Source organism: Limanda limanda, chromosome 6 (genome assembly GCF_963576545.1).
Source record: "Limanda limanda chromosome 6, fLimLim1.1, whole genome shotgun sequence".
NCBI lineage: Eukaryota > Metazoa > Chordata > Actinopteri > Pleuronectiformes > Pleuronectidae > Limanda > Limanda limanda.
In genome coordinates, this window is record NC_083641.1 from 2,712,762 (window position 1) to 2,735,066 (window position 22,305).

The window sequence follows — 22,305 nt, forward strand, 5'->3', positions numbered from 1 at the left end:
TAAACTTCGCTTGTAGGGTACTGATAATTAGCTACATCTCTCTGCTGAATGTCAGAGATATGCTATGGCATATTGGATTGGATTGGTTCCTTAGTTATGTGACCTATGCAACCTTGTCTTGTATTATATAAACAACACCATATGGGCATGTTAACAACTTGACTTTGAATGGATAAGGGTCTTTTCAAGGACATATACCAAAGTATGCTTATGAATGTATTTAGATCTGAGGCTATATTCCCTTCGTATTACTAGCTATAAAATCTACTGCTCTAAACATATGAATACAGGCCAAAGGGTTTTACTCAATCATTTTGAAAAATAATCTCCTCACAGTGATGTTGAAAGGGATGAGACAGACATGCCAACAGGAAAAAAACAGGCACAAAGAGGGATGAAGACAGAGGGAGACAAGAGAGCGGGCTACCTCCATTACCCCCTGGCCTCTCTGTCTGGCAGTACGTGAGCGGCAGCAGTGGATGGACTCGACTAGTCACCTATCAAAGCCCGTCTAATGAATAGTTCTCTAATCCCCTCATTGAGATACAGAGAACAGGCTCACAGCTAATGCTCTCAGACAGAGATGCGCTCTTTCTCTCTCTCTCTCACACACACACACACACACACACACACAAGCAGGAATTATGCAAAAAGAATACATTCATTGGACAGAAAACACACACACAGGCAACTACATAACATTCACATGCAAACGCTGTCTGTGTTTTTGGGAAAACCATGCAGGTGCCACAGCCGCTCTTTCTCATGCACACATAGGACAATGAAACTCAACAATATTCTGCCTTTGTAAGCCACCGTAAGCCGCCGTAATTATTCCAGAGCAGAGTGGATTTCAAAGAGGGAACACAAGAGGCCCTTGTCATTTTGGAACCGGTTTAACATGTTTGTTTAATTCCCGTCTTGTTTATGAGCTAGCCGGGGCCAGTGAGAAATATGAAGTCATTATGTTTAGATTGATGGAGTGAATTATATCCTGTATTCTCTTTCACCCAGCAAATCATTCATACACTTATGTTTTGACATCATGAGTTGAGTCTCAGAGTGTCTGTCTTTCATTTCCCCTTTTTCTTTCTTCCCCTTTTTTTTCTTACATGCGACATACATTCAGCTAAACATGAAATAAACACACCCATCTCGCCTTTCACTCTCTTTCCACTTTGCCCTTTTTGTGAGCTAGTTCTTTCATCCTGGCTGCAGATATCAAATAAACACGGGGACAAAGCAGCCATGCACGGCCAGCACCCCCCCCCCCTCCATCCCTGCCACCTGGCCAGGACCAAGCACCACCCACTGGATCGGCTCAATAGGAAGATGAGCGAGTAGGAGAAGAGAAATGTCAGTTACTTCAGCTGTGGGTCCCAGATTTTGGTTTTACCTATTAAATATAATTTCATGTCTCACTGGTGGGTGGGGGGGCATAAGGCAGCACACTGAGCACTGTGAAATGTCAGTGTTTGTGTGTGTGTGTGTGTGTCTGTGTATGTGTATGTGTGTCAGCATGTCAGCCCCTCCTTTGGAGCTGGTCAGAAACCGAAAGTAAACAAGGATCCCTCCTCTCGGTGGGAATAGCTCCGATTAATTTTTTGGGCCAGTGTACATTAGCAAGTTTAATTTTGTACCACGATTCGCGCACACAGGGATGGATGACCGTCTCGAAAATGTTGCAACCTTTAGCAATCTCTTTTCAATGGTGCATTTTGTAGATTGAATTTAAATCTTTTTCAATGACAACCTGGTCATTTTGTAGATAGGCTTGGATGTTAGTTCCCTCTGACATTTTTCAGTTCAGGTGAGTGGCTCACACACACAAACAAGCGTACAGCACACACACACCAACAACTTGACTCGCAAGATGCAGGAAATCTCAGTTAGATATCGTATTTTTTACAATTCTTACAGTTATGAAACCGGGAATTCTATAAAAAAAGCTGATTATTGTAAAACCGCTTAATCCTGACATCCCTAGTCCAGTGTTCCCCAGCTCTCGCATAGTGTCAGCTGGGACTGGCTCCAGCCCCTGTAACCCTCTTACGATAAGTGGTACAGAAAATGTATATATTTGATGACTGGATCGTTTAAATGAGAGTGGTGAAAGGCAACTCTTTACTGAAAGACGTGTACAATGGCTGATCCATCTACCATGTAATGCAGTAGTGTTTGCTAATTATACTGTTTACCAATATCTGAGACCAGATCATCTGATGACAAATTAGCCTCTGAGGGCAATGGACAGGATTTTGGGGCTCATGGTGTAGACAACCAAGGCCAAGATTCTTCTAGTCGCCGAACATCATTTACAATCCGAGAAGTTTCTTCTATCACAAGAGTCAAACATTTATCATCATAAAACACAAATAACAATACTTTTTAAAGGTGTTTTAGGTCCAGACGACATTTTGGCTCATCTCTATAAACAGCTATCTGTATATGAATGCAGATCAATTAAAAGTCAATAGCCGATGCATTTCGGTCAAAGTATTCCGCATCTTTTGCTTTCCCCCTGTGCCATTTACCAGTGCACAACAAAAGCCTGCTCAAACATTACCGGTTGAACTACCAATGGAAAACAGATGGCTTTCTGAGGTCACAAGATCTTGCCCCCTCGCCTACAGAGTCTCTCTATTCAGATGCTGAATCTATATAAAGAGATTATGTATTAACTAATTGTCCAAATAATGTTATATGGGCAGTTGAAAACGTTCGGGGGGAGGCTGAAGTTGAACCCACACACACACAAAGCCTCTACAGCTGCAGACAGTGAGGTGGCTCGTTGACACCATGGTTACTTTACCAACAGTGAAGTCCGTATAATGACTCTGGCCTAGCCGTCTTAAATTCAACACCCACGATCACCAGGTCACTGCCGGCGCCTGACTTGGTTCTTAAAGACAGAGCTTTGCTATTACCATTGATGACATATAGTGTACTGTATTTGCATGTAATTACTGTTTTCTCCAGATTAAAGCATCTATAGACATATTTAAACCCGGCCATGGTTTTGGTGGACAATCCCCTTGAGGCAACTGTACTAGTGGACCTTAACTAATTTCATATGTAACCTGAGTCATACTGGCCCTGCCTGCCCTGGACCTTTAGTGGAAGACAACACAGCTGGGAAGACCAGGGGGAGAGGAGGAGAAGAAGGGCTGGATGGATAGATGGACGATGATAAAGAAGAGGAAGGGAAAGGGTGATGAGAGTAGAGGAGGACAGAGCAGATTAGCAAATGATAGGGGATAGAGGCACATGAATGGCGGATTTAATAAGTAGTCAAAATTCTTGGAGAGGGATTGTTAGAGAAAGAAATAGAAGAAAATAAAAAAAAGGCTGCATTCTATTTATGTTCCACAGCAGTGACCTACAGGGGTCCAGGGACCTGAGCTCTTTATTTATATTGGCATGAGTCCCCCTGTACATAATAATTCTGATGAATATTTATTTATATTTATTTCTAGATTTGTTCTGCTCAGTGGAGTCCTGTTTGGGTTGGCGCCATTCCGACTGGACCATCTGGTTGTCCTCAGGTTGGTTCTAAAGGACCAGACAGAGTCCAGAACCTCAGCGCGCTCTGAAAACAGGTCCAGGAATATTTCTCTGATACATAATTCATACGACCAGTGCTTAGCTGAGCAGGGGAGTGAGCTGTAAAGCTGTGCTGGGTTGAGCTGCACGGCTGGAGGTGGGTGACGACAAAACACGGTGAGATTTTTGTTCTTGGAAACATTCCCTTGAAACAGCAGAACAGCAGTGTTTTCACCTTTGCAGCTTTGAATCGGTGAATAATTGATCTGCAGCCAGATCTTCAGTAAAGGCGGCTTCTTAAAGCTTCTCTTGTGTGGCCCACATGAGCTGTGGGTTTATCGCTCGTAGCAACGGAGGAAACAACAGATGAGTCATATGATTGCTTTACTGTTGTCTTTTTTTATTTGTGAGACAGTTGTTGCATTTGGAAAACTGAGCATGAATTGTACGCTACAACATGTTCATGTCTCATTTTTCATTAATTTGTACATTTAACAGAGCTTTCCTCTGTGCAGGATTTCCACTTGAAGTCTTTTAGGTAAATGATGTGTGAAAATGCACGCATTAACTTCACCATCCATCATCTGTGAAGAGAAGAACACCTGGTTTCAGCTCTGGACTTTGGAGCAGCAGTTTAGAGCCACCAGCATGGATGACATCTGATTATTGTTGTTTAAGTTAAAATCTAATAAAAAGCCACTGTTGTTTTTGTATATTCAAATATTGTATAAAGTAAATGGGATTCATTGTTTTTTTATAGTTTATTGCAGTGGTAGCGTATGAGGGATCAAGAATTGTGGGAATGTCATGCCATCCACAATTTTTGATATCATGACATCCCTAATATATGTACTGTGTATATATATATATTATATATTGTTTTTTTGTGCGAAAAATGCTGAACTGAACGAATCAGTTTACATATGATATACGTGAGCAGCGTTCACTCGCTCGATTTTCTTATCATCATAACTGCCATTATTTGAAATACCAGGAGTGAGCGAAAATGTGTGTGTGCTCCAAGACTGGAGCCCCGGGGCTCCGCCCCCACTCACTTGGTCAGATTGACACACATGAGATCAGAGGAGCGTTAACATGAAGCAGCCGGTAAGTGACTTTGTTGAAGAACAGTGGAAACAAACAGTGGAAATACAGAGTTTCTCTCTGGTCCACGGCTGCTCAATGATCAGAAGCTTGGTTTGTACAGTGCTGGAGTTTCCGTGTCCTCCTCCACTCTGACCTGCTCTCACTTTAACTAATAAACACCAACACACATCACAAGTTAGTAGGCCCTGATTAGTACATGACGAAACTTAGTGTTTGTTTGATTCGCTCCAGAGTTTATGTGGTTGCATTTAAACATTATGAAAAATGAGTCGTCAAAATTTTTCTCAATTAAAGAAAAAAATGTAATTTGTTGTTTTTTTTTCTCATTTATTCTAAATTGTATAGATTTTGTAAATTTACATTTTATTAAGATTTTATTTATTATTAGCTGTATTATTATTGTATCTCTTCTTACTGTATTGCTTCTGCTTTACTGCTACTAAACCTTTATTGGAGTTTGCCTGAAAATGCTTTTCACTCATTTGAGCTGTATAAATAGTGTGACACGTTCTGACAATAAACATCTAGAATTTAAGATATATATGAACTTGAGTAGGAGAGCTCTTACCTCTGTGAAGTCCACTCAAATCCAATCAAGCTGCATCAGATTGCACACACTCATAGACATATAGGTCCCATAAACATAACTGAATTTTTCATCTAGGTCCATGCATTATTCCCTGGGTAATTGATAAAAAAATAAAATAAATAAAGTTCCTATCTCATAATGTTATAGAAAGTGAAGCCGTCTCTTATCTAAATCGGCAACAAAGTTTAATGGATTATTCCGTCACACATTCCATATTCTTCCGCCAAGTTTTGTGGTAATGTGTCCAGCGCTGTTTGTGTAATGCTGTTAAAGACCAGACATACACACTAAACCTAACCCAAACTCCAATGAAATAAAAAAGAGATTTTTAGTCATAACACTGGGTCAAAAAAAGGCTGGATACTAAAAGTAGGATACAACATGATAGCAGAACATTAGACCAGTTAACATCCCGCCTTTCTAACTCCAAGCGTCTGTTTAGTACTGAAAGCTTTCTGTCCAAAATATGTCCAAGCCCAACTGAAACAACCACAAAGACCAATGCTGAGGAAGTACACGCCCACACTGAACATAGCAGATTCCATTCCTCATAATTTATGTAATTCATCTAGTATACTAGCACTGCTTCTGTTCAGTGTCAGTTTAGGAAGTTATGTCTTCTGTGTGGAAAAACATGAGCTGAAAATGCTTGTGTGGAACTTTATGTTTCATGACTGGAGAGTCTTCTCTGTAATTCACTGTTAACTCACTTCATACTTTGTATAGTGAATTACCATTCATGTGATTTGATTTTCTATTGTCAAATTGTACTCCAAGAGGGTATTTATCTGTCCTTGTCTGTTTCTTGTATATATACCTTTAATAAGCAGGCGTATTGGGGTTTGCTCTTTAGAATCAAGTTAATAAATGTCTACAGCATGTAAATCTTTTTTCGTGCTTTGTTGGTTTCTCTGCGGGAGATCTACCCTATACTGTTCACTGTATATGTAGAGTTTTAAGAAATATGAGCTGTGATTGTTTCATAGTGTACAGAGAATTCTGTAGGATTTTATTTATGGTAATTCTATCAGTGGATGTTTTACTCCATGGCCCCAGAAGCTTTCTGTATATGATGTGATTAGGTTTAGTCTGTAAGCTTTGAACATGACACGCTTTTGTCGAAACGAGAGCTTAGAGTCTGTGCTGAATGTGCCCCTACCTCTCTGCAGGTTTTAATGCTTGTTCCATGTCTGCAGTTTCTTATTACAGTTATTAGACTATCGTTCTCTGATGAGGTCCAGAACAGACGAGCTGCCGCATGTTTCAATGTTTATGAGTGTGACTGAGAACAGTGTCACACATGGGCTGAAAATATATGACCTCACTGCTCCTCTGTATTTGAGGGTCATTCTAACCTGAGCAACACGCACAAACAAGCAACTCTAACCATTGATCATGGTCTTGTATTTGAGTGATATACGCGTTATTCTATGGCCGTCGATTGCACTTCTGTCGGTCCTGGGAGAGGGATACCTCACTTGAGACACTCTCTGAGATTCTTTCCCTGTCAAAAAGTTGTTTTTTGTAGTTTTTCCTCACTCTAGTCAAGAGTTAAGGGAAGAGGATGTTGCACCCTGATAAGCCCTATGAGGCAAATTGTGAGTTGTGAGTATGGGCTATACAAATACAATTTGATGATTGATTCTGAGGACGTGTGAAGAAGAGTGTGATGACTCTCCCCAAGTAGGTACAGGTAAGGCAAGAGGATAATGATGTTTCTAACCAGGAACGAGCCCCCCTCTGCTTCTTCATTGTGGTGTTTTCTTTTCTAATCACAGTGGAAGGTCAATAGTTGGGGTCAGATGTGTTAACAAGGGGATCAGTGTAAATCACAGACACAACTCAATACAGATGAGTCAGGGTCAGAGCCTTTGATGACTGGAAACAATTGAACAACGTGGCTTTGGGAGTTTACTTTGTCACCCATTAAATCATTGATCAGATGGTTCGCCAGGGTGATGCTATTGCACTTGTCATTAACCTTATATGAGTGTGTGTGGTTTAATGCCATGATTGTTTTTATAGTACAACAACATGAATGTGATCAAATCAATATAGAAGAACAGAATCCCTTCATTTACAGTATTTACACCTAATTCAATTGTGTTGTGTCTTAAATACACTTTGTCTTTTAGGAAGCCTGGTCAAGAGGGCAGCATGAGATACATTTATTATCATTTATTTACAACAAACACAAAGCATGAGAAAACAGAGCCCAAGAGACAAGAGGGCTAAAGCCTAACTGTATAAAACTGTTACATCCTTCAGGAAAGATGTTTTGCCTGTGATGTTTGACTGTCTGATATGACAGAGTTTTCAGATTAAGCTCGAATATTCTGAGCCACAGAAGTTATAGCCTGATTATGCATCATAGGGACACTAAAGATTATCCATCCAGATGATGTGGTTATAGACCGGTATAGCTGTTCCCAACAGCTATCAGATCAGAGCAGCTTACATGTCTCAAGGCAAATAGGAGTAATAGGTCTGACGCCTGGTAGTAGAGTGACACCATTATCAGAAACAGAGTACGTTTTTCTCGTGCTGCAGAGGGAATGCATTTTATAGAAGAGAAATAAATGCCTTATCAGTGATATCAGTGTGGCTGTGTAAAGATCATTTGTTATCCAACTATATCTTTTAAGATTTGCATACAGCGATTTTTCCTAATACAGTTTATTTTGACAAGTTTTACATTGTGAATCTTTTGTGCATAAGGTGCATTCTTTCTGGAGAAAGTCTTGATGGATCTTGATGAAAGACAAACGGGTACATTAATATTGATATCAGTGTGTAGAATTGGTGCCGTTTTGTTGAATCTAAAGGACTGTTGGGCCTTGGTGGAGGTATGCGTTCCGCTGAATGGAATTCCAGTTTGTATCTGTACAAATGAATCTTTTCTGGCTGTATGATCATTCCAAAATTGTTTAACAAGACCAAACAAAAAACAAACTGGTGCCAACATCATGTGTTGTGTCTCTTTAGATATGTAAAAAATAACACATTGCAATTAACTGAGATGAAAACAATGTTGTTGTCGTATGATAGAGAGGTGATGACATATTTGATAACACGTGTTGTTGCTATGACAAAACAGTGTTCTGATCTAAAAACAGACTGAAGGTTACAAAGAACACAGTGTTATGTCAAAAGTGTTAATCGGTGATTCAAGTACTTAATTGTGAGATGGTACTGTAATTAGTGATATCTGAGGGGACACCTCCTCTTTAACTAATTGCCAAATTAAGCTTTCCAGAGCACACGTGACGGGTGTTCTTCATATTTGGTTCATTAAAACGTGACACCTCTGTAATAATTTGTGACAAACTTGTGCCTGACTTGAAGTTGAAGTTATTTACATTGACATAGCACTACTCAAATATACCAACATCACTCTCCCTGGCATAATGACCGCAGCTCAGCTATAGATGAATCTCCCTCTCCTCCAGAAGTGCCAGACCTTCACTGGGAGTTTTCCAAAGAAACCCTTCCTCGCTTTAAAACGCTGTGACGTCGCCACTGACCCAGTTCTTGCAACGAACCAGAGAGGAGCCTCACTCGCTGCTGTATCTGCATATTTAACAGGAGAGAGCAGGGAAGAGGGGGAAAGAAACTCAATGCCCCCTCTTCAAGCTTGTAGATGCACTTATATGTGACACTACATTTTTGACCAACATGGATTAGAGCTGAAGATTAAACTCATGAGTCCTCTAGGTGCCCTCCTCTTTTTTCTGTGTGAGCAGCCCGAATGTTTTTTTGTGTGTGTGTCAAAATGCACATAACAGTTAATGTGTGCATGCATTTTGATTTGAGAGTATGAGAAAGTCATGCTTTGTGCAAGTGTCGCTGCACTTGTGTGCATCAGAGTTTCTATTTGAGAAAAACAACCAAGTGACAGCCACCAGCCGAGTCTGAGAAAAGAATGTGATTCTGTTTGACGTGCTGAAATACAGCTTCATCCTCAGCTGTCTGAGAGCAGCAGACACAGATATGGACAGAGAGGAAAGATAAGTAGAGCGTAAATGTTCCTTTAACACATCATATATTCTGGGCCATCACTCCGGCATTTCATCCCCCTCTATCTCCTCCATCTCGACAGGCAGCGTACACCAAGTCCTGGGAGGGACGCGACATGAAGCTCTCAGACATGTTGAGCAAATTAAGTGCAGTTACAGATTAAATGTTGCATTTAAGGTGCTATCAGAGCAAGGGATGTAACGATCCAAAAACTTTAGCAGTCGATACATTTAGCATGACATTTCCACGATTCTGAACACCCAATTTTATACTTTGAAAATACAAAAAACTACAGTGGCTTTAAACGCTCAAGTAATAAAAACAAATTTAAGACTATTAACATATAAAGCAGAACAGTGGCAAGAAGGAAAATTATGCGATTTCAGTTTTCAGGTATGCTCAATGACTGTGAGAAAACAGCAGTGGTAATGAACACACACACACACACACACACACACACACACACACACACATATACTTGATTGCAAGGCTGACATGACAACATTTTGTCTTTAAGATCATTTTTGACCTTGAGAACAGTATATAAATGCCAACTTCTGATATTTATCTGTGAATGAAAGTGGCTCAAATGTCAAATAGTCAAATATTAATATTTAAGGAACTATACTTGGTAGAGGTACGTTTGACACTACTCTCATCTCTGTTGACTAAAGCAACAGCCAGTGGCCAATTTGCCAAGCATAAATACAGTGGAAAAGCTTTGTTTATTTAACATCAAGTAAAACAAAATTTAATAACATGATAGGGTTTTTTTAAGGGACTCTAACTGTGGCCATCAGGGGCCGCCTCCTTCGGAGAACGCATGGCCCACAAACGAGGTGCTATGTAGACCAGGAAGGTCAAAATTAAATGACATGGTCTGGTCTATAGGATTTCTGTGAACCTCTCTACCGTCACCGAGCAGCAGAGATGATCAAGCATCATGCAAATCTTTGCTTCCCGGCACATCAGTGAATAAATCCTGGGTTAGGTTGGCCTGAGAAGGATCCAACCATTGGAGCCTTCATTCTCTGGGATTGAAGGAAGCATTTGGAGGAGCCTTTGAAATGGGAGAGTTTAGTCACGTCACTGTGACAATAGCTGGCGGTGAAAAGGAACCAGTGACAGAATCAAGTGGGAAGGTCATCAGCCAGGAATCAATGGACAGATAGAGGAAATATCAAGGAGGACATCTACCTACCTTGTCAAAAACAATATTTGAACCAAGGCAACGGTTAATATCTCAGCAAAAAAAACTTGATGAAATGTGATGTGACTGAACGCTTTGAGAATGCTAGTTAACAGACCAGGAGTTGTTTTTTGTTCTCCCAAATTTGAGAAAATTATCGTAAGTTGTACACGCCCTCAAACTGCTAAGTAGAAAAATGGAGGGAACCCGCATCACATCAAAGTAGACTGGGACATATTGAACTTCTCATTAAAGATCAATTTTGCTGTGAAGTATCAATCAAACCCTCACTCAGAGTACTTTAATAGCTCAGCAAAAATGTCTATAAAATCCAGGTCTGTCATTTGTCCTGAGACATACAGTACCTGTCTCTTCTCTAACCTGACTCCATTGTTTCTGGTGACATAACCACACTTGACAGCCCAAATGACGGTCGACTGAGCAAGTCAACAACGTGTCTTGCTGCGATGGCTTCCAACAAATATCGCCCTGCGTGCATTGTACCAACTTAAACTGAACTTCATCACTCTTCCTGTGCAGGTCTGTATCTTATCACAGGCAGTCCATCAGTTTGACGTCGATAGTGCACCATAACTTTGAAATGTGGGTCACATATGGGCCTAAGTGGGTTTGAAAGAGAATGTTAGTTGAATCAGTTGAATGCTTTTGTCTACTTCCGAGGGTGGAGCTGCACGTGTGTGTGTGTGTGTGCATATGGATGTGGCTGTCTATGTATGCACATGCTTCCATATGTTGCCATGCACAGCAGGGGGGCATGTCAGGACATCCTACTCCAACAGCTGGAGGAGACAAACTGTGCGGCAGACACAGGGGTGGAATGCAGTTAATCATCACACACAGTAACAACCGGACTGAACTATTTTGCAGAAATCCAGTGTGGTGAACCAAGACGTCCTCTTCAATCACTCCTGACCAAAGTCATTCTTTTAGAGGACGCTGTGTGAGTTTACTGTAAGTGCAACTCGAAGAGACAACGCCAGAGGAAAGGGAAAAGCCTGGAAGAGCTCCAGGAGCACAAAGCAAGCGCCATTGTACAGTTTCTGGGCCGCACTGCAAGTATTTGTGTTTCTCATTTGAGTCTGGTTTGCGGCGGGGATTGAATCAGATGGGAAATAGTGGATACCCCCCCACGCCTCTGCACTTGTCTCGTAAATCCAGCATCCCCCCTATCATTCCCCTTCTTTTAAAGCGTTCCCATTGGTGACATTCAGTGTCCTCATCCCTTGTGGGTGTGCTGGCCGTTCATTATTATTTTCTCCTCTTTGCTTTGTTTCACAACTCCCCCCCCCCCCTCCTTCTATCACAGTGTCGCTCTCATCCTCAACACACTTGCCTTTCACATCTCTGCAGCACAGAAGAGTTTTTTTCTCCTCCACTTCCCTCTAGTTCCCCTCCACTTGGCTGTCTAAGGCTGACAAAACACTTAAGATACTTTTGGAAATAATTAACACCGTGCAAAGCTCTCAGTAACAGAACTATAAGCGTGTAGCTCAATAAACTCAAACATGCGTTTCGGCTACAGAAACTTCACACTTAAATATGATATACTTATCATTATCACACATGGTACAGCAGGCATCTTGTGGGAAATGTTGGTGCAATTCATTTCAGATCTAGACCTTTTTATGATATGATTTGGCTGTTAAAATTTAACTGAACTGAAAAAGTTATTGTGATTCATTCCTCATTTTGCCATGGAATTTTCGTGTGAAGCAATTTCTAACCTTGTTTAGATAAGTACTATACAAATAAAGTTATTATTATTATTATCTCCACATTCCCCACTTACAGTCTTTCTAAAAGTATTTATTTTCATTTTAATTGAAATTCAAAGTGACTTAAACCATGACATTTAACTGGTACTGCCGATTTAATTGATATATATATAATCTGTGAAAACTAGGGGCTGACATTGTTTGCCTTCGCTGCATCTGTTATTATAGTGATCAGTAGGCTAAAACAACATGGTGTAATTTGAATCACAAACTAACAGATTGTTGAGGTAGCATTGAAAACATTTTTCTTTGCTTTTGCTTCAGGAATGAAAGAAAGACAGCAATATCATCAATCCTAACATTAGCAAGATAGACTACTATCTCCCACTATATGACTGAAAGCTACTTAGCCTAGCTTGTTAGCTTGCTCGCATCAGTGCACCATGGGATTTGACAGCTCTACTTGGCTTTATTATTATTTTTCAAGCTGCTATCATTAACACATAATTCCACCATTGTTTTATGGAGGCTGTTGTGCAAGTGCATGAAAAGAGAGGATTTAGTCAGTGGAATAAAGTCACCCTTGCGAAATCTGTGCATAAAACAAAAAGCTATGCAAGTAAAGTAGAGCAAAGAAAAGCTTTTCTTTTGACAAACAATGAGGATTAAAAGTTGATAAAAAATGTCTTTACCGCATATATCAGTGAAGTTGCTGAACTGCAATGCTGGTTCCAATATCAGTAGACCAACGCTGTGAGAGACACCCACGAAGAGGATTGAACCTCAGGCGCTGTTTGGACAAACTTTCCACGCGAAACACTTTTATCGTGATTTTAAAAAATCAGCTGCGATATCATTATAGCTTACTTTTCCTTTTACAAAATGTCTGGAGAATTCAAAGCATGCAAGTTTGAATGTTGTTTTATAAAAATTGGCATTTCGGCCCACATAAATTTCTTTTAAATGTTCAACCATAAACATACTTATTTAGTGTTTGTGTGTGTGTGTGTGGCGGGGGGAGACACCAACTCCTGATAATTACAGAGAAACAGCTAGTGGCTTTGTGCAGCTCTGCTTTGGTCATTCAGTCCAACACAACCGTGACGGGCAGTCGGGCCATTCAACAGGCGCTCAGAAGGCCGGCATTCATGCATGGCCCTTACAATTACACACACACATGCACAGACACACACACATAAACATACACCATAAGCAAACACAGGGATATACAGATACAATCTCAAAATAAGGAATGTATGGACCCAGTTTTACCCTAATTCACCCAACATACTTACTCACACAGAAACCCGCTCCCCTCTTGTATAGATAGTCGCTTAGATATAAACAAGTCTGAAACAGGAGACACTGGTGATTCAATCAGCAAAGAGAAACACACGCGCTCACACACACATACACACTTTTCCACAGGCCCTCAAATGCAACCCTTTCCTTGTTTTGTCTGCAGTGTAGCTAAGTAGAATTTGCGCTAAAATAACTTCAAAGGCTCAGAAGAAGGGGCCACTCCGAGGAGTATGGGTAATTAGGACTGTGGAGCGAGAGCGAAAAGAGAGAGGGAGAAGATGAGTGAAATAGGGGAAACGGAGAAGGATCCTCTCAGTCACAATAGATGAATGCGGCGATGAGGGTGAAACTGTGAGCACTTCATGAAAACACTTGAATGCACACACACCCACACCCACACCCCCACACACACACACACACACACACACACAACCACACACACACACACACAACCACACACCCCCCCCCCCCCCCCCCCCCACACACACACACACACACACACATCCAGATTTGTGGTGTGATAGCACGCCACGAGACAGGACATTTTGGTTGTGGAATTTACTCCCAGTTGTAAACAAGACGTTGGATACATAGACGCTTTAAACACACACACACCACACAAAGCCAGTCATGCAATCAAGTGAGACTGTTGTAGACTAAAAGCAGACATTTCTACTTTTCTCTCTCTACCTCACACACACGTAAAGTGCTCCTAATGGTGATGGTGCAGTGTGTTTTCAGCCAGTCCATGCAGCCGTCGCATGCACCTTGGCCATCAGCTATTTATAGCCCACAGACTCTTAACCTGTCCGGATTGTCCCTTATGGCCACCTGTACAAATACAGCCACAATGCTGAATGCCAGGACTGGGTAATAACCGAAGAAGTATCGAAACCGATATTCATAACCTCTTATTGACAAAATTTTGCTCGTGCTGGTTATTACTTTCCCCAATGCATAAAATAATCGTTCATTAATCTTTATTAGGAAAAGTTAAAAAGAGGTAAGTCGTAGTCATCGCCCAGCCCTACCAAAAGCTATTATCAACTAAATTAAGCTCAGTGTCTTTAAAATGTGTTTATGGCTTTTTCTTTTGCACAAAAATGAAGACAGTGCCTCGCTGAACAATCAAATGAATCCAGAGGAAATGGGGGGGAGCTTACGGAGTGTGTGTGCGTGTGTGTGTGTGTGTGTTTGCTGCCTGTGTGTGATGAAGGAGAAAGTGGATGCAGAGAGAGGGGCGAGAGTGCCCCCTTTTGACTGCATAGTGAACAGATTATAGTTTCAGACGTACACTCACATGCACATGAGACAAGCAGGATGAGTGTTTAGTTTGTGTTTAGTGCGCGAACACACACACACACACATACACACACACGCACACACACACACACACACACACACACACACACACACACACACACACACACACACACACAACCACATTCAACTACCCCAAAAAAAACAGCTACATCCAGACTGGAGCATACTGGCACAGGAAGGATGGTTCACATAGAAGCAGATGCAGGCACCCGCGTATGTGAGTCTCTAAGTGTGTATTTGTGTGTGTACGTCAACCGTACTGAACTGTCAGCCGCTCTGCAGATCTCTGGGTCCCTGATGTGCTGCAGCTGCCCGAGTAACATGTGCTGGTTGATCCCTAAAGCCCCCTCAACTAAAATCACTTACCCTCACCCACCCAGCCACACACACACACACACACACACACACACACATATTGTCCATCTGCGACTGTTCTTTAAATTGAAACTGTTGTACGTTACGGTGGCATCCATTAGTTTCCTGTTGGGATCAGAGGAGAGTTGGGGGATGTCAGCTGCTGAGGACTCATAAATACATGTTTTGGTGTTTTGTGCCTGTAACATTGACTGCAGTGATATCATGGTGGATGTTTAGCTCCTCCTCTTGTCCTTGGTCGGGGATTGAGGGATCTTTAAGCCAAATATTCCACTAAATAAATAATGTGTGCTTAATTTTCCAAGCTGTTTTTGATGGAGTTTTTATTCATGTCAGTTCAGTTTGCTTTGATTGTCTCTTCCATTGCAGATCAGGACAGTGATAACACAGGTGAGGCTGATTCATAGACGCAGTAAACACACACGCTATTGATCAGTCAAACTGCTCGATTTTCTGCTTTCCAGTGGCCTTTTCATGACACATCCCCTTCCACAGTGTGGAAACAACACTGCAGATGACTTATTTAATCAATAACCCCAATGCAAACATTTGTTGTGATCAATTAGAGTTTCGCCTGCTGAGCTGAATTGGACATATGCTAACATTTTCCATTTCCTGATCAATTCAGTGTAGAGATGTCTGTATAAAAGTCTCCTTACATCTCAAACATATTGCAAATGCTGTGTGATATAGCACCAATGCTCTTTTCCCTTAGAGACTTGTGTTATATATCCTGAAAGAATAACAAATGTCTTCTGATGTCAGCACAAGTTTAAGTCTATGTTAGGCAAGGCGGGTGCTCTGATACTGAAGTAGTCAATGTTAAGTGTGTAAAATGGAAGAAAAAGGACATGAACCCTAAATACAGGCTTCAGATCAGAGGTTTTCGCAGAAGTGCAAGTTATACGTGGTGCAGGTCCTGTGTAGGAAGCCTGAGATCAGAGTTCAGGTTTAGCAAAGTTAGTTTTCACACTTTGAAACATGTTTATTATTACCTGTATCTGTATTGCTTATGATTAATATCAAATTTTTCTGTAATTTATTAATAGTTTCTAATGACACATTCAGTTACATTGATTTTATCTTGATATGGGCAAACAACAAAGGATGGATGGATGGATTGATCAATGAAACATGATTAGTTCATTCAAGCTTTGTCAAGTTTGTCCATTATGAGCAGAAGAGCATCTTGCCAACTGCTGCTCACATTAATGACAGTTTGCTGCAGATCTCATGTTGCTTCCTCCATGCATCTACTGTCCCAACAATTTTATTTAAAAGGGTTTTTGAGTGAATGTAAGACTTTAAATAAATTCTTAGTCCTTTTATTGAAGAATCTGAGTTTATTTTTGTGGGCTTTTTAAAACCTGGAGGTACTTTGTGGAAAACTGAAGGGTTTCAACAATGTGGAAAGTATAGCAGCTCATTGTTGAACAGAAACCTAGCTCTGCAAGATCTTATTGGCATCTACATTGGCATTGTTTTCATCTCCAACTTAATTTTCTTGATAATATGGTACATGTTGGACCTCATGTGTTGCATCGTAGTTTTGATTTAGTTATTTGCCATGGTATCGCATTGGGTATCGAGAATTGTGGAAATGTCATGGTATCGGTATCGACTACTACAACTTTGGTATAGTGACGACATCCCTACAAGCTAATGTTGCTTACCGTTTCAAGTCGGGCTGCAATGGTGACCAGAGCTGCTAAATGACACTTGTGGATTTGTGGTGCCATCACTACAATAAATTCATTCTAAAACCTTTCACATATTCGTTAGCTAAACAATATTCAGTCATCTACTCGTCTAATGCTATCTGTAGCGATTTTGTCTTACGTCTAATTGATTCTTTGACTCCAGACTGTGGAAATGTTCTTTTATCACTCTTCCAGATTCACAGACATCACCTGCACAAACAAACAGACAGATGGTGTCATCTGGGTGACAAGATGACAGTGAGACGGTGAGTCTGGCTCCGGGAGGGGGGGAGGGGGGGTCTGCTGTCATATTCAGAACACACACACACACCACACACACACCTGTTACGTAACACTGCTGGAGCCTAAAAACCTCGTACCCTCCAATGTGACATGCCTTATATTGCTAATTGGACTGACAGCTACTGTGATCACTGACTTTGACAAGACAAAAGTAATAACAGATATTCAAACCTCATGTTGTGACTGCTTTGTTGCTCTGATTCAAGGAGCAGCTCGTTTTTTTTTTTTACATTCCTTAAACTGCTATGCACTGCAGATGTGAGTTTTCTCCCAACCATGGCGGTGATAAGCTCTCTGAGCTCTGCCCTGGGTTGGAGTTTGTCTTCTGTGAAATATCCAAACGTCATTTTTCAACCCCTTCCTCCCCATATCCTCTTCCTCTGTCATCCCCTTCTCCCTGTTTTCCTCTCCGTGTCTCACCGTCACTTTCTTTCTCTTCTCTCCTTGCTTCTCTCTGCCACTCTCTCTCGTTCTCTTTGATGTTAGTGCAGCGCTGACACAGACCCGCTCCAGAATAAACTCCCCTTGAATGTCAATGGTGTTCCTAGACGGTGGTGGTGTCTATGTTTGCTTGCATATGTGTTTTAGTGTGGATGGGTACATTCCCAGTACATGAACATGTTTATTTTTGCAAGAACTAGAAAGTTGTTGGTTTCCACATCAACACTGAGAAAAAAAAGGATCTTTAATTGTTTTCATTTTCTTTTAGTCATTTATATTTTCAACTTAAAGCATCTATTTAACAAATGCCATGCTATAGCATCTTTAAAGTGGCTATAATGTAAACCAACAATGGATATGACATATGTATATAGCAGCTGTAGAGATAGTTATTTTTCTCAGAATTGGTGGAAACCAAAACAGAAGAAAAATGATTTGTTGCTCAATGTTTGCTCTGTTTACTGTACTAAACATATTTGGTCAAATGTATTTGGCGGAAATAATATGACGTCTCTTCCAAATCCATTTCAAGTTTTATGTTGTGTTTACAGCAGATAAAACGTATAATTATGTTGTTTTACATTGTCAAGTGTTTGCAAAAAGAGTTTCTATTTTTGCAGCACTTTCCTCACAAGATCATTACATTTAAGACACTTAGTTAAAGAGGTGGAAAAACTGACTCTTGATAATCAGGCAAGCACACTAAAATCAATGTGACTTTTTATGTTTTGGCGAAGCTGTGCTGGTGGAGTTGAGTCTTCGTCCTGTTCCCAGGTTTCTAGAAGGTGGAAAAAACACTGTGTCGTTGCCGCATCCAACTTTTCCTCCCCAGGCCTCCACTCAAGGGACCGGAGCAAAGTTTTATTGAAAACACAGATGCACTCTGAACACTCACACACCCACCGTACAGGACACCCACTTGGACATGAAGGTGAGATCTTCACTCACTGTCCATTCATCTTGTGTGAGAGACATTACACTGTCTCTGACCCAACATGTTATTCACAGTGCTGAACTGTGACCAACATCTTTTTGAATCAAACATCTTTTTCCATTCCTTAATTTTTCTCCCAAAGCAGTTGTTTGTCTTTGTATCCCCTCAACTCCTCTCAATCTTCTTTTCAGACATCATCACTGACTTCAGCGAATAAACTTTTTCTCCCCTTTTTGTTTTCTTTTCCTCGAACTTGATGGATACATTTTATCTTCCAGTTTTTCTCCAATTCTCAAAGGAGTGCAATAAATTCAATGTGAAAAAACATTGCAACTTATACTTTGTTTGATTTTTAAATGATGATCCAAAACATATTTCAGTCTTAAATCACTGAAAGCTGAAGTTTATGGATACTTTAAACCATAAACTTTGACCATCCAATATATTCCATTCAAATTTCGATTTCCCACCTGACTTATAGACTCGTCATGGTGGAAAATCCTCGGAATCTACACTTGAAACAGTTTTTACATCAGGGATAAGGTTTATAGAAAATGCAAAATATGGTGATCAAAACTATGATTGGATTACTATGTTATAAAGTCACTGAATTAAAATTGATTTAACCATAAAACGTTCCAGACCTGAGAATATATCTCTTCCAATTTGAGACATCTCTAATTGTAAGTCTGTTAGTCTTTACTCTCTTTGCTTCTCTATCCATCTCAGTCAGTGCTTGCACAAAACACGAACAAACCCGATAGAATGTTAGTACGAGGAAGATGACGGCCAAAACCGAGGAAGAGCAGGGATAGAAGGACAGAAAAAGAGCAGCAGACGGGGATTTGCTAATAGGTTTAAACTGACCTGATCCCTCCAGTTTCAAGAGAGGTGTCAACTGAAGACACACTCTGGTCCTAATGGTTCCCATGGTATGACTATTTAAGTCACACACACGCACACACACATGCCTTGTCATGAAATAAAGATCATGGGTTGACTCTGTTTTGCTTTTGTTTTCATAGACTGAGTGAGCAGTGTAATTTTAATGATATTTATGACCGTGCACACACATCTCTGTCCCCACATGCATGTATGAAGACATGCAAACTTACATACGCATTGACATAGTAAATAGTAGTGTGCATGCTCGTACAGACACACTAAACCCTACACTCCGATAAAAACACACACTGCAGCCAATGCAATATGCATTTCAGCATAATAAATGGGAATGGCAAGTGGTGTTACTGCAGACAGGCTTTTAGAGAGAGAAAAAAGAAAGAAAAGGACAGACTAGAAAGAGGGTCACAGGGGAGAAAAGTGTAAAAATCCTTTAACATTGCTAAAAAAGTAAAGAGATTAGGACAAAAGAGATGGAAATAATTTAGGCCTGAATGAAAAAGTAAAGCAAACTAGGAGGAGGTAATAGTGGGTTGAAAGAGAAGTAGAAGGGCTGTGGTTGGAGTTTCTCACTACAGAATAATAGATGGTTTTGTGTGTGTGTGTGTGTGTGTGTGTGTATCCCCCCCTCACTGGGACCAGATGAAGTATTCCTCAGTGTCCGCGGCAATCGACCAGAGCAGCACAGCTCCAATGATGGATACCACCGCACTAATCGCTCCTCCGATGCCTTCTGTTTCTCTCACACATACTTCGCTTCACTCTCACTCCTTCATTTATCTCTCTCCTCCTTTCTCCTCTCTCATGTCGAATCCCTTCACTCACTCCCTCCCCCCCTCTCCAACACTGCGGCACACAAACAGAAACAAATCACAGATTTAATGAAATTAAGTAGGGAGGGAGGCCTGTTGCAGGAGCGATTGTTCCACGTCTCCTGACAACTGCCGCAGTGGCGTGCACCTCAGCCACCTGACTGACTCCACAGCCTGAGATGACTCCTCAAAACAAAAGTTCCTCGATGTAATGGACATTTCACACATGGGAAACCAGGAAATTTGCCTGTCGTGAAGGAAACATCTTTAAGGCAGTGGTTCCCAAAATGGAGAATGGGGAGCAGCAGGAGATCCAGAATCTTCACTTTGTGAGTATTTTGAATATGAACACTTTGATTAATATATATATATATATATAAGTTTTTGAAACCTTTTCAATTTGGAGACTTTTTTAATTAATTATGTATAGTTCAGGGTTGGGTTCTGTGGGTTTAGGGCACAGATTTCTGTGTCTTATTTTGGAAGCTGAGATCTGTACTGAAACATTTCCCCTGTTTACAGCCAACATAAACCGTACGTGCACGTGTCTACTTAACGTTACATTTAACTCCTGCAGCAACACACTCTCTACACGGTTCTGGCAGCACATAACGTATCCTGCAGTTAGCTAGTAGCTACCTCGAAATCGAGTCAACATGACAACAATATGCCTGAAGCTAGACGGTGGAAAATGTTTCACTTGAAAGGATTCTGACAGTGGGACCTGCAGCAAATGTTTGAAATTGATTCTGAAAAAAGAGACAAACACGTCAAACGTAATCAAGCAACTGGCGACGATTGGATGTATTTGGAAAAGGGATTCTCCGTGTGTGACTTCCCGAGTTAGGAGCATGCTTCTGTATTAAGCACTGAATCTGGTAGTTCATGTTTAAATACTGCAGGTTTTATTTATGATGAGATTATTATGTAATAATAATTTGTTGAGTTTTATACTGATATATAGTCGTTTTTTTAATTAAGTATACTTCAAACTGTTAACAGTTCAGATGTTAAATTTCCACTACAGATTTGCCTTAGCAATAAATAAGCAGCTCATATTGGCAACTGTCTGTCCGTGCCCCTCTGGCAACATTTAGCAAATAGTTCCGTTTTTAAAGTATCCGGTATCGGAAAAATCCAAATGAGACCCGTGGGAGTTCTGGGCTTCATACTACGGTATTACTCATCTCAAGGGCTGGGCGGTACACCGGTGTCATAGTCGTAACAGCTGTGGTAGTGCATCACTTTTTGATTGTGTAAAAGCATCCTCACCATGATAAATCAACATCCTAAATATATTAAAAAATAAAACATAAACGCTTTATAAGCCATTGCCTTCATGCAAGGTTCTGGCTGACTCACCCCACTGCTAATAAATCCTAAAGCAAACACTAAATCACCCCACATGGAACAAACATCCGTATTATGCAATAGAGAACAGCTCGTGTAATTTTTCTGACAGAAAACTAAATGATCCTAAACTAAAACCCAAGTTTTTTTGTTTTTTTTCTGAACCCGAATTAAACCTATGCAGTTAATATAAGGTGCATTGAGTTTGAGTTACTCTTTCCCTGACGTGCATAGTTATTGCTTGTTTTCACTGATTACAGATATGTGTAGTGTCAAAAATAATCAATTAGATAGCCCAGCCAATGTGACAAAACTTATGAATATAGGGAGGCAACCTGCTCCCGGGCCAAAACTAGCATAGGGATATCCAGCACCAGCGGAGCCTTCCAAAACCGCACCGCTGTCGCTCAAGACATCGTTTATTGCTGCAATACCATATACAACAGAGTAAAACATTGAGATATCACTAGACAGGACAGGCTTCTTCTTCCAAAACTTGTGCAGCCAAAAAGTAAACAAACCACTCAGCCGAGCATCGCTAGGGCATCGCTAGTGGCTCTTGCTAGTGATTTTCCATATGACAAGAGCAAACAGTGGATGTAGAGTACTAATAACCAAATAGTCTTGCCTGCGATGTATGAAGCATGCCGCGACAAACTAGCAGCTACACTATTGTCTGTG